This window comes from Gallus gallus, chromosome 1 (assembly GCF_016699485.2).
Source record: "Gallus gallus isolate bGalGal1 chromosome 1, bGalGal1.mat.broiler.GRCg7b, whole genome shotgun sequence".
Taxonomy (NCBI): domain Eukaryota; kingdom Metazoa; phylum Chordata; class Aves; order Galliformes; family Phasianidae; genus Gallus; species Gallus gallus.
This window is the reverse complement of record NC_052532.1, coordinates 48,640,215-48,666,851: the sequence shown is the minus strand read 5'-3', so window position 1 is coordinate 48,666,851 and position 26,637 is coordinate 48,640,215. Positions and strand designations below refer to the sequence as shown.

The window sequence follows — 26,637 nt, the reverse complement described above, 5'->3', positions numbered from 1 at the left end:
AACACCACTGGTCTTTAGAGAAAGAGCTCAAGCCTAGAGAAGGTGTCTTCCAGGGAAGGACTTTTAATCAAAATGTGGTTGATTTCCACAGCATAGGTTGCCCCAAGTTCTGCCTTGTTATAAACCACGAGAAACTGCACATATGAAGCAGTCTTTTTAGATGCTTGCTATATACCTCTTGAAGAGATCTTGTCCTTTGAAGCTGTGCTTGGACTGGGGGCAGCACAGGCTGTGCTGAGGCTGGAGGTGGGTGGAACTGGCTTTCCTATGAGGTCCTGTCAGGATCCAGACAGGAGAAACACTGTGTAGCAGAGAAAAAGACCAGAAATGTGTGAAGTCTTGTAGTGGGGGAGTAGATTAGGACCAGAAACCTGACTTAATGAAGCTAATGTTTGAGGAAGAGGTGACGAAACTGTGTTGGGCATTAAGAGCTGGAGTTAGTGGTGATGAGGAAGGCTGCAAGGTTTCCCTGAAGCCTTCTCTTCTCCAAGCTAAATAAGCTCAACTTCCTCAACCCTTCTTTAGAGGAGAGGTGCTCCATCTATGTGAGCATCTTTGTGGCACTCCTGTGGACCATCTCCAACAGCTCTGCATCCTTCCTGTACTGGAGGCCCCAAGCCTGGATGCAGTGCTCCAGATGGGGCCTCACAAGGGCAGAGTAGAGGGGGCAGTCCGCTCCCTTGCCCTGCTGGCCACTGCTCTTTAGGTGCAACCCAGGATATGGTTGGCCTTCTGGGCTGCAAGGAGACACCGCTGCCTCATGTTCAGCTTTACATTCACCAAATATTTGCTTCACTTCGTGTTGAGCCACAGAAGGAGTGAGAGAAGACTGCCGGGGTGCAAGGAGCATTGGCATCAGTGTTCCCTTTGGAAAAAGGCTGATAGGTCTCTGAAAACACACACAAGGCTGGCTCAGCTGGGGCCCCGCTAGCCAGCACGAGACCCCCACCAGCTGCCAGTGCCCTGGCTCAGACCTCCACAGCACTTTGTCCCAACTCCAGCTCCCTTGCCTTACTGCTAGATTTCAGCAAAGTGAGTCTGTCTCCTTGCTTCCCAGCTTGCTGGGGAAGTGTGGGGGTGAAGGCTGAAAAGCCACACAGCCACATGGCCAGACAGCGTGTCCTCCAGGCTGGCAGCCTCGCTGGGCCTCCAGAGCCATGCCTGCCCCTTTCCCTCCCCTCCCTTCTCCTTCCAGTTCTGTCACCCACTCCTGTCTGTCACTCTCCCCGCTTCTTAATTACTGTTTGCGCTGTGCTTTGAAAATGCAAAGTACGGTATAAATGTTGTGTTTTTATTATTGTTATTATTTCTTCTTTTTCATTTGCATCTCTCACCCTTTATTCTCTCGCTGTTGTGGCTTCCAGAGAGAACGTGTGGGCCTACATTATTTATAACTGTGTGAGAGTAATTACAGGAATGATTTAATTACTCGGTTAATATCTTTCTTCACATCACCAGCTTGACAGGCTGGTGATCCTCTCACCGCAGCCGAGCACGCAGTCTGGTGGTGCCTGCACCACGTCACAGACCAGTGGTTAAGGGAAGAAGACCCTGGCGAATGCTCTGCAGCGGCCTTCCACAGAGGTGGATGCTTCCCTTGCGCCAAGGGCTGAGGCTGCTGAGCCCACATGGTCCTTACTGGGATGACCCCTGGTGCCACCTCCGCTGGGGCAGCCCATGGGAGCGTGGTGAGTGCTTGCCTGAGGGTTTGTTGTGCCCAGCTGATAGGGGTTCACACTTAGCAGGCTGGCTGTGTGTCAGCACCTTGGCTGAAAGGGGCTGGTAATGGAGGAAAGATGTCATAAATTTGTTTTTTCCACTTGTCCTAATGATGCATATAATTGTGTCCCAAATTTAAGAGGGAATCCTCTAGTGAATTTGTTACCCATTGTGTATGTGTCTAATGCTTGCTCAAACTCAAGCCCACTTAAGCTGAAATTTCAGTGTTCAGTGGGCTGCATTAACCATCTCTTTCCATTTATCAGAGGCCGGAGATCTGGGAGGCATTTCTTGTCTTAACTTCTGTTTAAACCTTCTAAATCATGTTTCACATGTCCTGCATAGGACTGAGGGCAAGGTAAGATCACTATTGCCAGAAATGTTCTTCCATGCAAGTGGTTATGTGTAGCTCAGACCTATTGAAATAAATCATTTTTCGATCTGAAGGGGATGGCCTCCTCCTTCTGAGATTCACCCCATAGGAAATGTGTTGATTCCATCACTTCCAATTCACAAAGCTTTGTCAGGAGCAGGGAATCTCCTGTTGCTGGCTAGCATGGATGGCAGTTGAGAGAGAAGAATATGGTACGTTCCTCCAGGGGACATGCTGAGCCAATGTTTACCAATACCTTGAAGTTATCTACTCAAGGCAGAAAAAAAACCACATACCTAGTAGAACTCAGAAGATACATAAAGAAGATTATCTTCTTATGAAAGTACTGTATATAAAAAAAGAGGGGTCAGTGGATTCTTAACAATGGAGATAGTTGTTCAGAGAGGAGAGACTCTTGTGGGATAATGGTTCATTTTTCAGATAATGGTGTATGGAGAGAGCATCTTGCAGAAGTGCCTGCCTCCCGTATCTTGAAGTTGCCTGGCTCCATTTGGGCTCCTTCGCAGCCTGGGCTCTGGGCCAGGCTCAGTCTGTTCCTCAGCGCGGCAGTGCTGGGTGGGCGGTGGGGAGGTTGGGGAACAGGTGGCATTAGGGCTGGTGGAGGGGAGAGCCTTTTCTATGCAGCACTGTGTGCCAAGCTGCCAGGAATAGGACACCTGGTATCTGGATGGGCTTTGCCCACCTCCCAGGAAGCAGTGGAATTGAAGATGTAGGCTAAAATCTTTTAAGCTCAAACATAACGCAGGTTAAGGAAACCCAAATTTGAAAAATTCCATCTCCACCTTCTGAAAGTTCGGCATTTCAGGTTTTATCTCCAAACTGACATCTGCTGTCCCTCATTGTTTTTTAGAATATATGTTACAGACTTTATTATTTTTTTTCCATCTGGCATATGTTAAAATGACTGTTATGACCTGACACTGGAATAGCTTGTTGGGAAGACAGAGTAAGCGTAAGGGCAGTGGAAGAAGTAGTTTTGTCAGCTCCCAAACGAATGAATCCCGTTTTCAGTTGATTCATGTCTCATGGTTAATTGATTCTTTCACTGAATTATATGCTAAGACTGTAACGTGAGCTAGCCCTTAGTAGGCATCAGAGAATCCACAGAGGAGATAACTTGAGCTGTGTGAAGAGATTTCAGAGGAGCTAAGCTAAGTGTTCACCCAGTAGAGAGGACTGGGGGGAATTGAAAGGACCTCATTTTTTCTACCCACCACCCTATTTCAACTAGGAAATGTCCAGTTCAGATAAGTTGGTGTTTTCAGGAGTTGGCTACTCCTACTCCCCACTGTAATCCCATTATTCCTCCCAGGTCCTCTATTGCTTTTCGCCCACTTTACCTTGTGTCTTTTATGCCTAGTGTCTGGGCAGAAAAGCTATGTATTCTGGTGTCCCGGCGGCTGTGCGTACAGGGATTGCCCACAATAGGCATGTTGCTTGGTCAGGATGAAGTATATTTGCTTGCCTAGTGAACCATGGTGCAAGCCTGTGAGCGGGTGAATCATACACACTGCTGTGGGGCCAGACCAAGACTTCAGCACTGCATGCAGTTGCAGGCTGTATTTTGTACAGGACTGTAAGAATTTAATTCTCCCCGAGTACTCTGCCCCATTGTCAAATCAGGTGGAAATTTGCCAGCAGGTTCCAGAGTTACTGGGAAGCCTGACTCATATACACATGAGTGCATGTACCAGATTTGCAAAAGCTTCATTTCCTTGCAAAAACAAGCTAAAAATGCACACAGAAGGTGATCAGAGACATGTGTTGGACTGTCTGAAGAGCCGTGATTTCTGCACAAGTGACCCATGCACAGCGTGTCCCAAACACACTTGCAGCATGCTCACCCTCACTGCCACTCACTCGCAGGGTGACTCACTGTGATTCAGCCAGTGCGGTCCTGTTCTGTGATTTGCATAAGCGAGCATGTAACGCATGCTGTGCTGCCTCTCGGGGTTGGATGTTCGGTTCACACTTGTGCATGGCGCACATGTATGCGCTCTGTGACTCACACTAACATGCCACAGTGGCTTGGATCACAGAAGCAAATGAGATATAATCATGAACAGACACTTGCTCGGTGCCTCATGCTCCTATCAGTTAGCTTTTGAAGGAGAACATGGCGCGAGGCTTGATGATTTTAATATTTCTATCTAAAAACAGACCTCTTGAGAAAAGAAATTAGCCTGATGACAGCAACAGTAATTGGATTATTCCATTAGTATCCTCTGTGGGAGAGGAGAACACATGCCTTTAACTATATTTTCAATGCAGAGACGTAAAAATTGCACTTAAAACATGAATTGCACCTTGTTTTCTTTTTGAAGTAACAGGCAGACATCTGTTTTCTGTCCCACTTTCCTTCTGCGCACCCTCTGAGATTTTTGTGCAGCCTTATCATTGTGGCAAGGCTACAGCAAGCCATGGTGATTTGGTTTCCTCAAGTAGCACTGAAGGAGATGAGGGCATGCTCTAACCAGCAGGTGCCTCTGGTGGGCTGGGGAGGTGCTGACCTCAAGGTGAAAGTAAGGTCAAGGTATCCTTTGATCTTGAGGGGGTGACAAAACAGAGTCTGAAAAGTGTAATGAGATGAAATGCAGGGCATGGAGGTACAGAGCAAACATTGGGTGCATTTCTGAGCACTGAGTTCTCCTTGGATCTATGGGCTCATCTTTTGTAGCTGCAACCTCAAAGCTCTTAATTTGTGATGGGACTGAGAAAGTTTTGGAATTGATGCAAGCCTGCAGAAGACAGAACTGCTGACAGAGGAGGACATAGGGAGGAACTGGACAGATGATAACCAGTCATCCTTCCATTTCTGCTAGTCTGGTAATCTGACAGACTTCCCAAATCCATGTGTCCTTCCTCTCTTTTGTTTTAAAAATTTCTGATTATCTTCTTTTGCTTGTTTGCAGTCTACCAGTGAATGTTGCTGGGCTTTCAGCACATCAAAATGTTTGATACAGCCATTACCTGACCAGAGACATGTATTTTTTTGCTAGTCAGTTGGTTCCTTAATTTAGATTTAATAAGTCACTTTGTGCTCTATTAATTAGGCCATCGTGCAAAATGTTTAATGCCAAAGCGTGCTTGCCTGCAGATGGTAGAACTGCTTCATTTAGGGAATGGCTGGAGACCTCACCAGGCTGTGCTGCTCCTCATGCCCACGGTCCATTCTCCCTCAATGAGCCATAGTGCCATTAACCTTTGCTGTCTCTGGTTGTGTTCTGGTGTGAGTCCATGGGGCTCATCTTCTAACATCTTTTCTCTCACTCTCATCTTCCTGCCCTTGCTGGAGCTCCCTTGGAAGATTTTATGCATGTATGTGGGTTTTAAGCTTCATCTGCTTAATTGTTATAAATGGAAGCTGTGGTTGGCAGCTTTCTTGCCAAAGGGAAAATGGGCTGGCAGAGGCATGCTGTGATGCTGACCACTGGGAGGACAGCTGGAGGTTGTGAGTGGTGTTTGTTTCCTGCTGTGATGAGTGCTGTACTTCTGTCCAACTGTGTCACTTGCTGGTCACTGTACTGGTCTGGTAGTGTGATGCTGTATGGCTTCAGAAACGCCTGTAATAATACTCAGTAATACACAATACAAACTGCTAGAAAGTATTTTGTGCCTCTAGAGTGCCAAGAGTCAGCCAGCAGCTCCTGCCGTGTGCTGTTATAAAACACACAAATCTCTTGAATCATACATTGATGGCTTTTTTCGTTTGGTGGTAAAGGACTGAGTTTACTTATGCAGTTTCCTTTTTTTCTGCTTCAGTCTAGACTGCAATACTAGGAAAAGGATTTTCTCAATTAGCCCATTAGAGCTTCTGTGACCAGGGAGAAGTATTTTTGTATGAGAATAGGTAACAGCGTGCGGGTGTGGCTGTATCACTGTGTAACCAAGCCCATAAGGAAGCATGTCCTCTCCATGCTGCATGCATCTGTGCTATCAAGGAATCCTTTTGGCCAAATGTTTTGCTTCAATTTGATGAATAAATTGGGTATGGAAACGAGCTGACGTGAATAGATTAGACACTTAAGAGGTGCCTGAGATCTTGTTGTGACAATTAATTTACTTAGGAACCTGTAGGGAATAGGCCTCTGGGAACTTATCCCCTGGGACTTGTTCCTTCAGTTGCAATTTGGGAACCTCCAGAGGATGAAGTCAATTTCTGGCATTCCTTCCCTGCTGTTTGCTTTGTCTTACTCTCCTTTATAGTGGTCCACCTTGATGTGCTATCAGCCTTTTAGGGGCAGCCCCCAAAAAACAGCCTTCTCATGGGGGCTGAGGAAAGGTGGCAAACTCTGTCTAGGATAAGGAATGGATGAGGAGACCTACAGAATGCAGGTGTTCGACAGTGATCAGCAGTATGGAGGGGAGGGCTTGGGGTAACCTAAGGATGAGAGCAGAAGGAGGCAGAAGTGATAGGGAGAGGAGATTTGACATGATATTTATGCATTCATAAACTAAAGCATGCAGAAAGATCTTGGAGCAATATCAGATAATTAATTAACAACTACTGAGAGGCACGTTCCTCTCTCAGCCAGCAATACGTGCATTATGTGACTGGAACAGAGGCTGGTGGCTACTGTCACCCCATGCCTCGTGGCCGCTCCTGTGACATGTGCTGCCACCCACGCTGTCCCCAAGTGGTGTGCCATGCGTTCCCAGTTTCTGCCTTGTCCTGGGAGGTATTTGTCCTGGGAGGTTTTAAAGAAGAGAGCAGGGCCATCTTTCCACTGTTGCTTGGGAGGCAGGATCTGGCAGCACAGTGAGGAGGTGACCTCAGAGCCAAAGCAAAGGCACGAAAAAACGTGTGCACGTAACGGCGGGGATAAAAATACAGCTTAAGACTCAGAAAGGTTCACTTTGCTTGCTAGAGTGCCCCAGTATTAAAACTCTTTATTACCAAATACTTTCCATTCCACCTTCACAATAGTATTATTATTTTTTCCTTATTCATTTCTCTTAACGGTTGAGCCATTTAACACCACATACAAAGTCAGATCTGGCTGCTGTGGGGCGATTCTGGGTTGCCATGGCAATGAGGCCTGTCTCTCCAAATTAGGACATTTTCCTGCTGCCTTTTCTACGTGAGGTTTTCTCTCATCTCTTTCTCTCCCTTTTCCTTGATGTCTGAAGTGCTGAGCGCTGCCTCCTCTACTGCACGCTCCAGGAAAGGGATCAGACTTTGCCCATCCAAATTAATTCCTCTGAAGCCCGTGCCAACTTTGCGTGTGCCGACTCTGCAAGGGGGAGCTTTGAGCTTCCTAATGGAAGCGTGGAAGGATCGTGGTGAGAAGACAGGGAGGTTAGCAGAGGAGGGTGGTGTGTGGCTGCGGTGTGCTTATTGCCTTCTCCCTACGCCATTGCCTCATCTCTGCACTGGTGCTGAAAGTCTCCCAGGTCCTCTGTGGTAGCTGGGATTAGTTTGACACGTGGATAGCTCCAGCCAAACTGCATTCCCTGGGCTACACCTCTGACCATGGGAGTAGAAAGAGAAAGGAGCTGGCACGGGCAGCACTGGCAATGTACAGAAATGGAGGCATGCCTGTTGGCCAGCTTGAGGTGGCTGAATATTATCAAGGACTGGAAGTAGATCTGCTGGTCCTGAGGAGCATTGCCATGATGGTGTGAGGTGATGCATGGCAGAGCAATACAGTCTGGCATTTTCTACCCACCAAGGTGCAGATGAGAAGGTTATGCAGTGAGGTTTTCTTGCTCATTCCCCCCTGGCCAAATAGGCTACTACCTCAAGACTATATTTTATTTTATTTTATTTTATTTTATTTTATTTTATTTTATTTTATTTTAATTTTTTTACCTTGTGGTATATTTTGGGACTTCCACGTATAGCAGAGAGTAGGAAATGAGGAGAGGACAGAAGTAGTGAATTGTGCATGCTTGGAGCGCAGATGAAGGTGTAAATTTTGGTTGAGAATATGACTGGCCTCCAAGCCTGCTCCAGCCTGGCCATGCTTTTGCATCACTTTTTTTCATAAAAGATGCTCTGGAGCTGGGGTCAGTTGCTGTGAAGTGAAGAGCGTAGCAGAGTGATGTGCCATGGCTGAAGTCCTTGGGCTCCATCCCATGCGCTTGGCACCTTTGGCTGCTGTGGGACGGCAGTAATGTCACGCTGCACTGATGACATGATCAGGCACGCACTTGTTCTCCAGGAAGCAAAGAAGTCTTCATTCTGTTTAATGGTGCAAATTTTAAAGAAAATGAAGCAGGCGGACTGGTAAATTGGTCTGACTTGTAGCCCCAGGGACTCTTCTGTATTGTCCCAGAATACTTTAATTTGACAGAACCTCAGCAAACGCTGATTTAGAATTGTGGTTTTAGTGGTATGTGATCTGGTTTAGATCAAAGGTTGATTTATCCCAGTATTATGTATCCAACAGTGACAGATAGAGGATCAGTTAGTGATACTTCATCAGAATATTCTCCAGGCATCCAAGGGGTTATTGGTCAGGATTTTCTAGAGGGCACATCTTTGTATTTAGTAGTCCTGAATGGGTTTTTCTTCCACACATTTACCCATGTGCAAATTGCTGGCATTTAAGAACACGTGCAAGTTTTTAGTATTCAGTAAATCGAATAATGGTAGACAAGCTGTTCCGCCATTTAACTACTCATGGGGTGAAGAAGTACTTTTTGTTGGAAACTAGCAATATGCTGCCTCACTGCTGTGGAAGCACCCTGATATCTCTGGCAACCTCCTGTCCAGCTGCTTCACAGTGCTTGAGCGGAGAGCAGAGCACAGGACATGGCTTGGTTTGCCAAGCAAAGCAGCAGCTGGGTCACAGGGTGGGATGCAGCAGAGGTCCTGTAAGACCTGACTGATGCTGAATCATTGATGCTTGGGAGAGGGAAAAGCCAATTAACGCAACAATTAAAAATAACAAAGCAAAGTTCCACAGAGTTCTTGTAATTTCAGCAGATGTAGCTGAAGCTCCCTCAGGTGATGTGCAAGTTTTGGTGGTGCAAGCTGGAAAGATGGCTGAAAACTCAGTCTTGTTGGGTTACAGAGATGGGAAGCTTCCCAAACGCAAACTTTGCTTCCTGAACTTTCAGTAATTTTTTTTCTCGTTGCCACTGAGATATTTTGAAACTTGTCTTTCTAGTAATGCTATTATTTCAACTGCTTGCCCTGTCTGGAATGCAGAGATAGTTTCAGCAGTGGAATGTGTAGGATTAAAAGGTTGGTGAACATCAAGGTTGAAAACACATGGGGAAAGGGAGAAAGTATCCACATGTAACAAAATAACAGTGATGTGTGCCTGTGTCTGCCAGATGTTACTGTGAACAGAATTTATTCTAAAGAGTATGGAGCTTGTAAAATGGAGGGGATTTAAAAGACTTTGTTTAACATTAATAATGCTACATTATACATGTAAATGCCGTTATTAAAGGCTTCTGGGTATTTCAGCAAAAAATAATTAGGAAGAAAACTTTAGGGCAACTTGTTTAAATCAAACCAAGAGAATGAGCTGATGGCAAGAATTAATAATGATTCCCTTTTCTCCTACTCCATCCCTGCCTTCATTCCTACCGCATCCTTACTCTAGAACAAACAAATAGCCTCAGAACAAAACAAGAACAAAACAAGAGCTCTTGGCGCTCTTAGCATCATCTGGTAGAGTGAACCAAAAAATTCAAAGTTCTCTGTCTAAAAGGCTGGGAGAATCAAAGGGGAACTAAGGGAAAGCAACATGAAGAAACTCTGGGGCCTCTGCAGAAGTGCAAGGAATTTAAATCAGTGCTTGTAAAATGCAATGATGAATAAGACAAGTAGGTAAAATTCTTCCATGTAATACCCAAATGCTTGAAGTTCTTGCCAGAAGGGAACATTTTCTCTCCCTTGCTTTCCTTGAGAAACAATTCCCTTTAAATTGGATTGAAAAATGCAGGATGAGTCTTTATGTGTGGATTACTGCTACAGAATGACTGCCAAAACAGTCAACTACAGTGAACAAAATAGGAAATATAATTATTGCTGCAATTTCAGATCACAGAGAAAGAATTGTAGCAGCCTCTAGGAAAAAAAGGGAGACTGAGCATTTGAAGGAAACAAAATTTTAATGTTCCCAGCCATGGAGTCCCACAGGAGATAGAGCTGGTGGGGAGGATGTGAGCTTTCAAGAAAAGATGAAGTTGAGTCTGTAATCCAGCGTGTGTTTGCAATGTGCACATTTCTGTGTGGCAGAAGATGTTCAGGTGTGGCAGACTTGGTCTCTGTGCATTGATTATGTGTGTGTCTCTGGCTCTGTGGATCAGCAAGGATCTTCACAGACATGGCAGAAACTGCTATGCAGTCAATAGTGGGATCAGAGCCCGAAGCAGCTAAATGCTCCTAACCAAAAATGAGAAGGCAACCAGAGCCTTTGGAGGGAGATGAAGTGAAAGAAGCAAAATTGGAGTCCAGCTTAGAGCTCCTCTTACAAAAGCTTGTGCTGATCATTTGCTGTTTTACGTGGGATTGGCATTTTAAGGGGCTTGTTTTACTTTGTTCTTTCTTTCATACAGGCACTGGAGATCACGGAACGTGAATAGTATATGAATATATGCTCAGTGTTCTGGTATATATGAAATGTTTCAAATGTACAGTAGATTTCATTGAAAGGTTTCTGGTGGAACAATTTTTTGCTGGAAAATGTTCATTGTACAGTATTGAAAAGTCCCCTGGGAACGCATCAGGCCTGTCACAATGGTGATGGAAATGGGGCAGGTCGTTCGGTCTGTACAGAGGCTGTGGCCCTGCCTGATCCCTTGTCTGCCAACTGAGTAGGTGACAGGCTAAAAGAAATATCTTCTTGTGATCTCCCAAAATGGAGTTTTTCGAGTATTTCCCTTATATTTTTGTGAAATATGTTGCAATTTGACTTTTCATATATGATAATTTGGAGATTTTTTTTACCTTCCAACTTTAAACAACACAGCAATATTGGTTTTTTTTGTTTGTTAGTTTGTTTTATTTTATTTTATTTTTTATTTTTATTTTTTTTGGCTGGCTCAAGAAATGCAGCAGAATTGCTCACATATTCCCCTCCAGACAAAACTCACTAGTGAAATTCCCCTCAAGCTGTTTGGGATCCTCTCTCATCAACAAAGGAGAACCTATCACCAGCGAAGCTCTTGCCCCATTCTTGTGATATGCAGCCTTCTCTACCTCACCACTCAACGCATAGATGCTTCCTCCTCCTGAGGACATATGGAGATGCAGATACAGTGTGAGATAGGGCAAAGAGGAAGAGCTGAATACCTACAGGAAGTATAGGGATGGGAGGGAATGGTGGCAAAATATTCTGTATGGTTGCCCTGGTGCTTCTTCTTGTCTGGGACTCAACCGAACCAACTCTGTCTCCTTGCTGAGAACCTGTATCTCCTCTTCAAAGGGGCAGCAGTGGCTCATGAGTCTTGCAAGGGAATAAAGGGGATTTTTAAGTGCAGGATCATAGTACTGAATCTGTATTTGACAAGGAGCACTGATAAGAACATAGAGCTGAAGCTGTCAGAGATCTGGGGAAGGCAAATGAGATGAGGTGGAAGGATGGGCAAAGAAGCAAAGGATTTCTGTTCTGAGGACATGCACGTGATGTGTTGAAGAGGGGCTGAGCTTGAAGCTTAGTGCTGATGTCCTGCATAACATCTTATTCTGTGGCATTCAGAGGGAGTTGTATGGGTCTAAGATGGCATGTTGGCATATTTACATCTACAAATATTTCTTAGGGAGAATAGATGAAAAGATGGATGTGCTATAAGTTGGCTAGAACATGCTGCTCTCTAAGCCTAGTATTTATAAACTAGAGCTATGAAACAAGTGCATCCTTTTCCTGTATAGATTTGTGTTCTTATGAAAGCCTGATAAGTAGCATAGTGTGTAGGAGAGGTGCTTTGCTTGGACTCAATGTGGCAATTGTCCAAGATGGTTAGAATTTTGCCTCTTGCAATTGTTCTTATCTGCAATCGGATATGTTGCGTGGCTGTGAGCAGCACAGTGTCTTCTGGTTCATCCTGTAAGGCAGTGTAGATCTACTCTACATTGCTTTGTATAGTATCTAGGGAATGCAGGAGTGCAGAAATACAGCTTTGTGAGGGGCATGGCTGGTGAAATAACTGAGCCAGATGTGCCTGTTAAAGGGAACACATTCTGCAGATCCACATGATTGACTGAATCTGTTTCCAAAGTTTGTTATGAGGATGGCCAGTCACTATACAATAGTATCTGATTTTTTACATGACCAGAAGCCCTTGGAAAATTGAGTGATCACTAGGCCTTTCCAAGAAAGCCTTGGCCATTATCGGAAATGTATTCTAAAACAGGACATACATAGGCAAATCCCACACAAGAATAATGTTGATTTGTAATGTCTGCTACCTTTTGAGTGGCTTTTGACTTGTCATTTCTGAGTTGCCTGAGCAAGTCCACATGCTCTCCAGGGCTTGTGGGGACATACAACTTTAAGATGGTTTGTCAGGAGCCAGCAGTAGGTAGTTGTGTTAAAGAGATGTTCCTCTTACTCCTGCAGTGTGGCCTGTCAGTAAATGCTGAATGAAGTGGGCATTTAGGCTCCGAGCAACTGCTGGAAAACACACGGCAACAGGAGTAGAAGGAGCTAAGAAAACATGATGAGTAGAAGAAAGAACAGATAAAAGCCTTGCCAGAGCCATGTCTCTAAAAATACTGGTGATGCAAGGGAGGATTTGTATGGTAACTGACTCTAAACCTGCAAGCAAAATGAAAAGAGTAGGTAACTGGTGGCAGCTCCTGTGCTGGGGCATGGGCTGATCTTGGAGGTTTCAGCCATAGTATGAGGTTACATTTGAACTGGGAGAGTATAAATAGAGTGATCTGGCAGCCAGTGCAAATTCAATCTGTGGTTTTGAACCACAGCATTAAAAAGACAAACAACTCAAGAGGGCTTGTGAAGGATGAAAGGATGAAGACTTTCTGTCAATCTAAGAGATTAAGGCAGTCCCTGGTAAACAGCAGGATGATGGTAGGAGGCAACAAACTCTGTGGGTGAGATCACAAACACAGGAGTATCCATGGTTAACCTTGAACGAGTACTTTGAATTTCCCAAGTGGAGGAATCACTAAGTCGAGAAACACAGCCGGTTTGGTGAGGAATCCAACATACTGCAAAAGGAGAAGTCTGCAGAAAGTGCTCTGGCCACCTTTCTGCTTCAAAGTCAGCACCCACCAGAAATGGCACAGGGAGCTCCTGATGTTGCAACAAACAATAACCAACTCAGGGCTGACATTTGAGAAAAGAGTGTGGGAACTGCAGTGCTGTGCTTTACTTTGCAAATGCGTTCCCAATATAGTTAAAGAAGATGCCAACATCATTAAAACTGGGCAGCTCTTTCTATCTGAAAGGATAGTTTTGCAATAGCAGATGATTTTGTTGTTAGTCTCAAAGCAAGTGGGATACTTCTTGAAGTGGGAGTGTGTTAGTCTGATGCCAGAAAAAATGACATTAGCCTTGCAAGAAAAACTAATGGAAGGAATTGATAAAGTAGGGAAATTCAGGACGTATGGGGGTGAGTTAGATTTTGGAGGGGAGTAACTGAACTAAAAACATGGCTGAAAGCCGAGTGAACTTGAGAAGGAATGATCTGTTGTTCTAAGGTTAAAATCAGTTAAGATGAGATCTCTTAAAGATACCATATGAGGATATTTTCCAAGGATGATGGAAGCTGCCTGGCTATAGGGTAAAGTAGGAGGAGCCGATTCAGATGATGATTCATGATCTTAGAAAAATTCAGTTTTGATGTTAAGTGAAGATTAGAGTAATTCAAAAGGTTTATTTGTCTGAGAATCATCAGGTGATAAAGGGAAGTGTGTAAAGCTGGACACGTGGACTGTGAAAGAATAAATAAATGTTTAAAAATAGATCAGTTCCTGCTACTGCAAGAGGAGGAATTCTAATGCGGAGGGTATGAACATTTAGACAGTGGAGATTTTGAGCTGCATTAAAACTTCATAAATCTATTATCAGAGGATCTGAGAAGCTTTATGAAGAACCAGAACCAATGTAGTGTAAATGACATACTTGGAAGATTTGTTAATGTGGGTAGATCACAGTATCACCAATACCACCCCACTGACAAGGAAAAAGAACCAAGACCTTTGTGGGAAAATCTGTGTCTCATTTAGTTACAGCAGCCTGGGTCTTGACAGCACTTCTAAGCAAAGATGTCCAGTTAATATGAGATGAGAGACTGAAGATTATATGAGCGTAATTTAGGGATTTAAAATAAACTTGGGAGGGGCTAAAGAGGTTTTATCCTGGGCACCAAAGAGCAGTGATATTGAAGAGGCTGCCAAAGCTTTCCACAGACATAGCAAAAATGTAGGCCAGGTCAAGTGAAAAAGTTGATGGTACAAGAAAGTTGGCCCCTTGTGACAAAATAGCCACTCATCTTTTCATATTACCCGTGGAACAGAAATTAAACAATACAGTATGTTCGTGTCCTAAGCTATTATTCTCACTTCAAGTGAACTTTATTAGAAGACACTCCAGCTAAGTAGGTGGTCATGCATACCAAATTTGGTTTTCCACACCTGGTACACCTGACACAGTATCATCTGACAATAGGCTACCTTAGTAGGCATGAATTTTAAGTATTTTGCATGGATTTTGACATGTAGCTGCAAGTTTTCTTCATCCATGATCTAACAGATGTTATTACTAAAATGATAAAGAACAGAACAGGAAGAGATGGGAGGGGAAGATGTAATTTGGTCTTTATTAAGTTCTTAAATTGCAGCATGTTATCAGTTGAGTAAGGGATGCTCTCTGCAGGTTTTTTTGTCCAACAGATGTCAGGATTCCAAAAGTGAGGTCAAAGCCATTTAGGATTTGAAGTTTGTTATGCAAAGGGACAAGTAAGCCAAACTGAAAAGCTCAACACATTTGGGGTCTGAGAAGCTTCCTTACTTCATGAAAATGATATTATTGAAACACATGCTGGAGGTATGCCTGGTGACACAGGAAAATACTCTGTTTAGGAGACTGTCAGGTCAGGTGAACACATATGATGGAAGACAGGTGACCTTCTTCATGTTTCGTAATGAAATGTGAAGAATCGGTCATTTTGCTCAGAAAGGTTTCAGATGAGTTACAGCCAGGACAGGAGAAAGAGACATTGCCTTGGCCACAACATGGCTGATATGCTCAATGCTGCTCCACATGCAGGTCTCAAAGGGGCAAAAGCTGGCTCATGTGACATCATGGGTCACCTCAGAGAGCAATGCAATATGCTTGTTTGGGTTGGCAGTGGATAGGTTATAAATATGCAAAATTTGATATTATCTTGATGTTTGTTAATTGCTGTTACTGTGACTCTTGCCTGGGAAAGGAAGATTTGAGGGTCTGTGCCTTTGATGGATGCTGAATTAAAGCCAGTTAGAACTGGTCCCTCTCCTATCCAAGGGCTTACTTTGCCCTGTGCATGTCAGAAGAGAACTGCCATTTCTGAGTATATAAAGCAGCTCTACACCATTGGTTGGGGATGATTTCTAACCCACTTGGGACAAAATTTCTGAGTGTGACCTGTCCTGATAACATAATATCTTTTTCTGTAATCTTTGAGAGAATTTTGGTGGAGAAGAGACTGGATTTTTCTCTCAATCTGGATATGGTTCTTGCCTGAAGACCTATGGTGCAGGAACATGAGCAGAAGCTTTTGCCTTTTGATCCACGTCTTGTCTGTCACTTGGTTTTCCAGTGCTTTTCCTCTAAAGTTTAGACCATAATGTCCCTGCTCCAATCCCTGGATAGAGGGTCGGAGCACTACAAATTCAAACTCCTCATGATGACCAAGGCTGTTATGGACTGACCTATTGGGATGTTGGTCACCCAGCCTGAGGAGGTGGCTTGTTAACGATTAAGGGTTGCACCTGTTAGAGGTGTTCAAATGCCAGTTCCAGGTACATGTTGCTATGCATTTCCCCAAGCAGTCAGCAGATGCAGGGAAGAAATAGCATGGATCTTGCACACACCTGTCGTATGACTTTTCTCTCTCCATTTTACCCACTTTACCGAGCCTTTATGAGATTTTTTTTTAATTTTTTTTTTTTTTAATATGAGCAATGGGATGGAAAGCAGAAAGGAGAGGAGAAAAAAAAGAAAGAAAGAAAGAAAGAAAAGAAAAGATAAGGGGAAACCTTTTCCACATTCCAGTAGTTAATTAATTTCTTCCTTTTTTGAAGCCAGTGTTCCAGAAAGACAAAGGCAGGTAAAAGGACCCATTGCATGAGATTATTGGGTTTGCGCCTTAATATATCACCAGGCAAGATTTGACTTGTGTGAATGCAAGTTGAGGAATTTTAACTGCAGGTTTTTCTACTTCTATGTATTGAAAGGGGGGAAGCAAGTATGGTGTTAGTAATTTTCTTCCTCTCTTTTACATACAGTGTTCCAGGATGGAACCAAATAGGGTCCACTTTTCCTATGCACTGCACCCTACAATCATCTGAAGCGTGCAGTGAGGTCTGGGGGCTTGTGATATGGAGGTGGGTGCAGGGGATGAGCAAGAGATGCTTCAGCCGCAGAGGGGCCTGGAGGCACAGATTCGCAGAGCGCGGTTTCCATGGCAGTGCTATGGAAACCAGGTTCTGCCGCTCACTGCTGCTTAGGGTGGAATTTCAATGCTTCACACAGCCCTGGTACCCAAGAAGCAGCAAACCCGCAAACAAAACCTCAGCAAACCTGTAGATGCCTCATCAGAGTGCTGTTTCTTGATCAGCCCATACGCTCTGCCCACCACCCTGGGGGAGGAAAATTTGAGCAGGCCAGAATCAGCTTAGATAAAATTGGAGCTTGTTGCACACCTGTGTCCCAGCCTCCAGCTGTGCCCCTCAGAATAGTTTTGGAGGTTCAAAGAAGTTCGGTCAGCTCTAGGGTCTTCGATCTGCTGTTGTATCTGTGCTACTAAAAGCAGCTTGGGAGCTGAGTGGCTGCATCAAAAAGAGTGGGGATGCAGAGGGCTGCTGAAAAACCAAAGCAAGAAAAGATCCCTTCTGCTCTTGGCTCATCTCTGAACCACTTGGTTGCGCAATGCCTCAGTTTGCCTGTCTGTAGAACAGAAATGATTATGATATATATTTACTTCCCCAGCTGACAAACAAGTTTGGCCTCACTGGTGAGTGCAAACAAGCACTTGGAGGATTTGGCTTACTGTCAAACTTAGTTGGTTAGTGTTTGTAAAGTAGTTGGAGGCACTTTGATGAAAGTGGTTTGAAAACTGCCAAATTTTGGCAGTTTCTAGAACAACGGCCTGCAAAGAGTTGTACTTTAAGCATATACAGGCCTTACTCTCATGGTCCCCTCTTCTCTGTATTTCTCCTGGAGGACGAAGCACTGACACTGTGGTGCTGTAGCACACGGAGTGGAATGTAGCCATTTTATAATATCAGTACTGTGCATGAGGTCTGAAATGCAAAAACATCCTTTGCATAGGGGGGAAAGGGAAAACAGCAAAAAGAGTTGATCTTTGATTTTACAACCTTTCAGTGCTGGATGACAGCACTGAAATCTGGTCATCAGTTTAGCTTTCTTAAAATTTGCCTATGATTTGCCTGGGATGGTGGTGAACATGTTACCGTGTCCAAGTATCCTTTGCAGTCAGGAAAGGACTTAGGATATAAATTCCTACTCTCTCTTGTTCCATTTCTGTACCAGCGGCACCAGGAACTCCTGGCTGGCACCTCCTAAGGAAGGGCAGGATCCTGGAAGCATGCCGGTGGCATCCTGCAGCCCTCTATGAACTCTTCCTTCAGCCACTCAGGCAATTATGGCATACTGTGATGGGTCAGAAGGACAGCGTATGCCTGCACTGAGGCAGTGGTTTTTGCGTGTGTACCCCCTATGGAACAGAAATGCTCACAGCAGCCTATGACAGCATGGATGTGCAAAGTCATAGCCCCGTGGTTTGCGATGCTGCATGGTACTGGGGAGAAAGCAGGGAGGGAAATACACTGCTGGAAGCCCCACACGTGAGTCCCCTGATCTGCTTGTTACCCTGGGGAGTGCTCCCAGCCCGACTGCATTCCCTTAGTGCTCAAAGCGAGCAGGCAGGGGAGGCACAGCACCTCACAGCCTTGGAGGGCTGTCAGGGTGATGGTAATAGTAAGCGATAACTTGCTGCAAGAGCTGCCAGCCTTATAAATACCAAGCCTATGGCAGTAACAACAGGATGGGCCTTAGTCATATGTTGGGGGGAGGATTTTGGAGAATCCTCGGGGGCTCCTGGCTGCACTGTCAGAGCAGCACCCCGCTGCGTGTCAGCGATGCGAGTATAGCCGGGGCTGTGTCTTATCCCAGGAGCTGCCTTCCCTTGGGAATCAGCTGCCCCTCTCCCCCTGCGGATAAATTGTCTTCTGCTTAATAAACGTCTGCTTGTAATATTCTGAAACAAGGAGGCTAATCAAAGGCCCTGTTCCGTGGAATAGGGATGCTAAGTGACAAGATTAATTTCAGTAATCAAGCAGCTTAATTTGGACATTTTTTTTTCCCCCTTCTCTTTTCCGTTGCTAATGGAAATTGAGGCAAATCTCATTCTGGAAAGACACTCCTTCCCTGCCTGGTAGCACCACTCTCCAGTTCTGGAAATGGTTGCGTAGGGATGAGAGGAGGGAGAAGAGAGGACTGGGAAAGGGTCACAAAGGACAGTGTCAGGGAAGGTGTATGGACTGCTATCACTGATGTTTCTCAACCATCTTCCTTCTGGAAAGCTCCCAAAGTGTTTTATAGGCTGCATTGCAAAGGCTCCAGTCAGCATTGAAATGCAGTCATCTTGTCTGGATTGCAGCAAGTCTTTGGAAGGACATGGAAATCTGACAGTTTAGTAGAGGGCAGGCGAGCAGGTAGCTGCGATAGCACAGAAGGGAAATGGTTAGATGGCAGCCTGTGCAATGGGATGGGACTTAGCTGAAATACACCTGTGGCTGGAAGGTCTCACTCTAGCAATTAAAAAAGAATTAACCTTCATCCTCCAGTGAAGCAGAGCACCGAGGGTCCCTTTCCCCACTCAGCTGGGTGCTGCCAGCACAGCCTCCTGCCGTATTGGAGCACAGTGTCCTCCCCCTGCCCAGCACCGCCTCGCTGCCTCCGGCCTCCCTGTGGGACTCACTGCTCTCTGATGTCACAGTGAGCTGAAGGCGTTTGTCCCTGAGCAAATAGGGAACCTCTGCATTGCCACTACTCCAGTGAGAGGGGGTGATGGAGAAGACTGGGAGAACACCCCCAGAAATGTACTTGGTGCTGAGGTAGGAAGATCTAGATCCCCGCTGCTGCCTCGTGAGGAGACCCTTCCTCTGCTGTCACAGTTGAGACAGGGAGCAGTTCCCCAGGGGACATAGCAAAGCTTAGGACTGGGTAAAGCCCTGGGAGGTTGTTATCTGGGGGTAGTTTTGTGCTGACCTGAAGGGTTAGGTGTGTGCGTGGGCAGGCGGGAGAGGACAGTCTAATAATAGCTATTTACTCATTCCGACGCCTGTGATCTGAGGAAGCCTGGACAGGCACCCAGTGGCGTGTGACAGAGCCCTCCGGAGCGAGCCGAGTGGGTTTAAGGGAATGACGTCCTTGCCTGAGGCAGTGAGGTTTCAGGTCTGGCAGCTTTCCATGCCAGCCTCTCCAATCCCCCCATCAGTGCTACTCCAGCGCTAGCACCTCTCTCATGCCCCCCCTTCCCTTTCCCTCTCTGTGGGGGGCATCTTTAACTTGGCTATACCTCCTGCTGTCTTCTGGCTATCAATTTTTTGGAGACAATTCGTGACGTTCCTGACCCCCCTTCCTTTCCTTCTCCTCCTTCCCTTCTCCCTCTCCCTCCCGCTGACTTGTTATTATGTACTGCAGCTGCCCGGAGGATTTTAAATAGACCCATAATCGCACAGCAGCTCCTCTTGGAAGTTTAAATATAACCTCCTTGTTAATCTCGCGTGTGGCAGCAACACAGCACCTGGGGAAGGGAGTAATGGACAAGCGCTAACCCACGGCTATACATGACGACCGGGAAGGCTCACCATTTTTTGATTCATGCCCTTTGCCTCGAAATTATCAAGAAATTGCCTTGTTTGTTTTAAGCAGAGTATCTCTGGGGCTGGCCCAAGATGTCAAATGGATGATTTTTGCAGCACAGAATTCTTAATCACCATCCCAGGTGCAGCACGAATGAAAGCGGCCCGCAGCCACCTCCCATTCTGTCCCCAGCTGCAAGAAAGTCCCACTGGGAGGCAGAGTGCAACTCAGACCTCATCCACCCTTTGCTTCCCTGCAGAAGCATGCACATAGCACTGACGGAGGTGTTTTGGACAGATGGGGACACTTGTCAATAGGCAGCTGGGCAAAGATCCTGCATTTGGGTTTTTTTTCCCCAAAATGGCAGTGGGCTCATCTCAATCTCATTTCTAGCCCTCCAAATAACTAAATTACCCCTCTGTCTGGAGTGTGGTTTGCTGAGCATCATAGTTCGGTGACACTACAGAAGAGATCACAATTAATAATGGATTTTCCCAAAGGACCTGTTCTAAAAGGGCAAATCTAGTGCTCACCAGCCCATTAAATGTGCTGAGACACTTTCAAACAATAACTGTTGCCTGTTGCTTTCGGCTAATAGGATCCCTACTCTTCCTGCATCCCAAATGCAGCCATCTCCTTATAGAGAGGGATGGGACGTGCACAAGGGATGCTGTCCTAATTGGTTCTTGTACTGCAGTTTGTTGGATGGAGGATTTATCTGGCTGTTCAGGGATGTGGGCTTTGTTTCCTCTAGTCTGCTGAGCTGGTACGCACCAAGAAGGCTGCTTCTCTTCTTTAGTTTCCTCTTCTGTAGAAAAAAAAAAGGGGGGGGGGGAAAACTGACATTTGATTTATTTTGAACAGTGCTATAGAAAAACTGAGTATTATTATCTAAATACTGAGAATAATAAAAGAAATAGTACTGTCGATGCTAAATTATCCATCCATTTTAATAATCCAGCCATAGTAATTGCTAGAGCTGGGGGACTAATTCACAACACATAATTTATTCAGTGAATTTAGCTTCTTTTTTAGGCTCGTGGAATATCAATTGTGCAGATCATAATTTCCTCAAATTTATTTGAACTTACTCAGTGAACTTTTTGGAAAATATTTACTCTGTGGATTGATACAGGCTGCATTACTTAATTACGGTTGGTCAGAGAGCTCTATTTGGTATTGTTTCTGTTCCCTTGTTGAATGAGCACACAAGGACTTCTGGCTTGAATACTTGCATATGAACATGGAAGATGTACGCTTCTGCAGGTTTTTGCACATTTCCATTCATGAATATGCAGGTAGAACTTGTATACAGGAGTACTGATGGCAAACAAATACAGACAAACTGGGTCTAAGCAATTTTACATTAAAAATATGAATGAAAAATTTTAAAGGGCCTTTATTACTAGGACAAAAGTCTAATTTTACACCAAAGTAACCCAGTCCTTGGTAAATGGCAATAATGGCGTGTTGAGTAAGAACCCAATAATTTACCTCTTTGCTTCTTTCTGCTGCTCAGTGCCATGATTTCCTATAGTAATATAGTGCCCAGCCTGGATCTGTATTATATGAAGGCTGCTTTTTAGGTTTTTTTTAACTGGCTATATTCATGTGATACCCACTGTAAGCGTGCTTATGTCCTGCAAGGGGTAGTGCCTGTCTGAATGGGGGACCTGGTTGTCTTGCTTTGACTAGTTACCTATTTCTGACCTGAATTCCTTGCTCTCACCTCCCACATCAGAAATGAGATGAAGTGCAGTCTCATTCTGAATCTGAAACTTTCTAAATCTGAGAATGCTAAACATTTCCAAATTTCTGGCTCCGGCTTCTGGTTGTAGGAGTGTGAAGAATTAGGTTCATGAGGACATTTATGCCTGCTTATGAGTAGTATAATCAATGCAAAGTGCAACATGGAACACTTAGGGAGAATGAATAGCTTTGAAGACTATGGTAATAGAAATGGTTTGAAAAGCACTAGTGTGAAATCCAAAGACGTGCAGGTAGAAGGATCTACAGTGCTTGGTTTGGATCCATGTGGTGAAACCCATGCTAGATCTGAAGGACTTGAGCAGGGAAAACTGTTCAGAGAGTAAAGCACTAACATACTTCTATTTCTTCTAACTGGTCTGGGTGACTTTGCACAGTCTGCTGGCCTGTATGGGAAAACTCTTTTTTACTCCTACTAATTGATCCCCAAAACAATGTGATAATCAGTTGGAAGCAAATGAAGAAGAGAAAAAGTGGGAGTATTATTTACTGGTGTGATGACTGAGCTTTCAATATGAGACATCAGCATAAAAGGCAATTAAGCTCCTAGAGGCCAGGCAGGATATTCCCTGCCAAGGCAGAGAAGTATCAATATCAATATGAAAGGTTCTACTGTAATTTCCTCTGGGTAAAATTCTGTGTATAATTCCAGTTATCCCAATTAAAGCAAAAAGAAGCCAGAAAAGTACCTGTTTAATCAGAGAAGGGAGAACATGTTTTACAAGAGGAGACTAAGAATATGTGGCTTGTCTAACCTGGCAAAAGGCAGGACGGAGGAATATAAAAGACTGCCTTCCATTAAAACATGAGCAGGGGAAAACGCTTAGGCAGTAGGAGAGCTCTTTAACTTAAAGAGCAACTGCATATTAACTGCTCAGGAACAGGCTCCAGCAGAAAGTCATCAGTATGGAGAGATTCTGCCCCAGCTTCCAAACAGTGCAAGGAAAGCAGGGAGACTAACTCCTCTTCAGCAAAAGCATGACAGGTTCCTGAAAAGAGTAATATGGAGAGGCTGTCTGGAAGAGCAGAGCTGGGACATCCTTTCCAGACTGCTGTTCCTTAATTACATCAAAACCCGTGCAGGCACTCTGTTTTTCAGAATTAAAAGGGCTTTAATTCAGTTTAGTTCAATTTTCTTATAAGGGTTGCTTTAATTTGGAAGAACTGTGTCCATTCAAGGCTAATGTGATTTAATGAATACATGCTAAACTCACAGCTTTAGTTAATTTGGATTAATTTTCCCAATCATTCCTCTGTAGACAACCCTTAAGACATATGGTAGAAATGGTCAAGAAATCACAAGCGCTTCAGTGCTGCTCATGATTGAGCTCTAAGCTGGCAGGGACCTTTTCTGACTGCTGGAGGCCTGGAGAAACATTTGACCATGGCTAGTGCACTTCTGCCTGCTTTGCCCTCAGGTTCCAGGCCCAGATCTCCTGGGCGTTGAGAAGCACAGGAGCTGAATGAGCTGTGGGTGCCACACTGCCAGAAGGACGCAGCGGTGGCCAGTGTGTCAGCATGAGGATTTAGTGGTACACAGCACAGCCATGAAGGCACTGCGCTGCTGCAGCTCTGTGCGTTGCCATGGGAACAAAGTTGGATTTGTAATCAGGAAGCACATTAATGTGGACGTGAACATGGCGTCTGCTGTCCTCTTGGCCTCTTGCTTCCCTAGGCCTGGCTTGGTCACCACTGACAGAGGAGCTGCTAGGGAGAGAATCCATTGGGCTGAGGGACACAGAAGAAGGGTCCCAGGGGGGTCCGAGAGACTGCAGTTGAGATGTTTCTTGCTCCTCATGGAGTGGAGGGTAATGTCTGCTGAGGTGGAGGGGGGACAAGGAGCCTGAGAAGCTGGCAGCTGGCATAAGTGCTCTGGCAGCTACAGTGGGAAACATCCTGACATACTGGGTGCCCAAGTGGAGTGCATTGCTGTATGGCATGGTGTAGGCATTTGGGCAACACCAGCTGGATAACTTGAGGGGTGGTACAATCATGTAATCACAAATCAAGCTCAGGAGCTATACTAGCACCATTCTTCATCTTTATGGATCCAGGCTAATACTTCTACAGGGTACTGACGTTCTGTGAGGGCTTACTAGGCTGACCAGGCTTAGCTCTGGCATTTCTGACATGGGACTGTGGCATTACACAATCCAGGCATGCCTTTAAGAGCTCTGGAAATGTGAGGAGGCTGTTGGGAAGTTGAAACAGTTGTACAGTGTGATAAAAAACAGTTAATGCTGATATGGGGGAGCAAACAGTTCCTGTCAAGCATATATCCTCTGCATTGAGTACATCTACTAATAAGAAAAAGTTGCTAAATGAAAGTCTTTCTAGTTGTAATACCTAGCCATCCAATACCTGGAGTGGAACGCTTCAGGGAGAAACTAGAAGCTATAGCAAAATCTCTTGGTGCTTCAAGAAGCAGTAGTCTCATTTCAGAGTCCATAAGGAATGAACAATGCTGTTAAACTCTGGGGTGGTGGTCTGGTGTAAGTTGTAGGCTGGAAAGGGCAGTCCACTCACAGTCCTGAAAAATTCCTTACCAAGACTCACCTTGAACAGGGCTGGTTTGCATCTCTTGTCCACATCCCAGAAGGAGGGACTGTGAGCAGCCTGCTTAAAGTCTTCCTGCTGTTTCTATCTGAAATGTTGTTCATCTTTACTTTACATGATGAACTGTTGGGTAGCATCGCTTTGTGCTCTTAAAATGTTGCCATCAATGTGCCTGGAGGACTGAGGTCTTTCTCTGTTGATATCCAACTCACACAATTGACCTTGTATAAGGAAGTAAACTGCCCTGTGTAGAGGAGCCCTGAGAAGGTCTGAGACCAAAGCCAGGAGGGCTTGTATGATTTATCTCTGCTGAAACAGACATGCTGGTGCTAATGGAGTGAAGTAAAAGTATTCTGAGGACCCAAGAATTTGCTTGCTGCATAGCAGTGAAATAGGGGAATATGTAATGGGCTGTGCAAAGTCTCACACAGCAGGAGGAACTGAAGGGGAACTCATGTCCCTCATAAAGGAGACTTAGGACTCTCAGCCATCTATATATATGTGGATGGAGTATATATGTTCTAAAGCATGCAAATGCATAAAAAATGTTACATTTTCTTCCTTCCTTGGATATCCTAGGAATGTATTAGAATGAGAGATTCCACAGGAAAGAAGGCTGGTGAGGAATATCAGTGTTTTCCCACTGATAAATACAGAGGTTGTATATATAACCTACTGCTGTATGCATGAGGAGGCTGACCACAGTCTCACTCCCACCTGCAGAGAAGATTAGACTTTGAAGTTAGTGGGATTAGCCTGATGAGTGAGAGAAGAAAGAGGTCTATTAGCAGCTCCGAGAATAGAATCATAGAATCATAGAACCATTTAGGTTGGAAAAGGTCCTTAAGGTCATCAAGTTCAACCATTCACCTAGTGCTACAAATCCATTACCAAACCATGTCCCTAACTGCCACATATCCTAAATATCTCCAGAGATGGTAACTCTGCCACTTGCCTGGGCAGTGGTGGAGTTGCAGTTCTAATGCTTGACCACTCCTTCTGTGAAAAAAACTCTTCCTGATATCTAATCTAAGCCTCCACTACCACAGCTTGAAACTGTCAACTTATTGCTTGTGACCTGAGAAAAGCAGCTGAATTTACTGCAACCTTTCTTCAGATAGTTGTAGCTAGTGATGAGGTCTCCCTTAAGCTTCACCTTCTCCAAAGTGAACAATGCTAGTTTCCTCAGCCACTTCTCATATCTTGTTTTCTAGCCCCTTCACCAGCTTTGCTGCACTCCTCTGCACACAACTGATCAACTCATGTTGTACTGAGGGACCCAAAATGAACACAATAATTGAGCTGTGGTTTCACCAGTGGGAACAATCAATTCCCTGGTTCTACTGGCCACAATACTTCTGATCCAGGCCAGGCTGCCATTGGCCTGCTTGGCCACCTGGGCACACTGTTGGCTTATGTTCAGCTGGCCATTACTGTAAAACAAAGCAAGAGCAGCTGGACACACCAAATTGGCTGTAGAGCACTGGATTGATATCTCCCATGCTATGTACTTCATTCACCAAGTATACTCATTCTGCAAGGCTACATGCATTGAAGAGTGCTGGTGCCAAGATGATGAATACACATACTTCTTTGTTTCTTCCACTCTTAGCACATAGAAGAGAAGGATGTCCTCTGAGATGAAGGGTGCACAGCTGCTGCTGCCCAGTGCAGATGGATGCATAGTGTAGGGATGTACACATTCTTCATCCATCAAGATAATGAAGAGGTTGAGTTTCTTGCACTAGCCACCAGACTTGAAGGAAAGGGTTTTCAGCTGAGTACTTCTCAGGAAGCAGATATTCAGTGGTTTTGCATGAAAAGGAGAAAAGGCACTTCTTTATGTGCAGGAAGCTCAGAAAGGATGCCCTGAAGTTAGATGACCATAAAAGATGAGTCCTGAAGAACAGTACTTTGTTGGGTAGAATAAGGTCTATTAAATGCATGTCTGTGATCCCTTTCCCCATAATTTGAAGGCATTAAGCTCTCTTCACCTGGGGTGTGGCCAGGCTGTGTAGTGAAGCAGCCTGCGTAATCCTTGGCTTCCCTCTGACAGTACTAACCAGAGGCTTAATTAACTGTGAATGCATGTGTGATGATGTAGATGCTAATTCTCAGTAAGGCTAGACTGCGCCATCACCTCATTCCATAGGAATCACTGTCAAATGGTAATCCACTCCAGGC

General features: G+C 44.8%; 1 protein-coding gene and 1 long non-coding RNA gene across 3 annotated transcripts in view; one reads left to right on the top strand and one right to left on the bottom strand.

Moving 5' to 3' along the window:
- Positions 1-26,637, top strand: part of GRIN2B (glutamate ionotropic receptor NMDA type subunit 2B) — a 214,578-nt gene that overhangs the window by 45,061 nt on the left and 142,880 nt on the right. The window lies entirely within an intron of this gene.
- Positions 18,836-19,594, bottom strand: LOC107053796. The gene is made up of 2 exons (XR_001467421.3): positions 19,097-19,594; positions 18,836-18,981 (listed from the first exon to the last, which is right to left on the bottom strand). It is a non-coding gene; the product is annotated as an uncharacterized LOC107053796 (long non-coding RNA).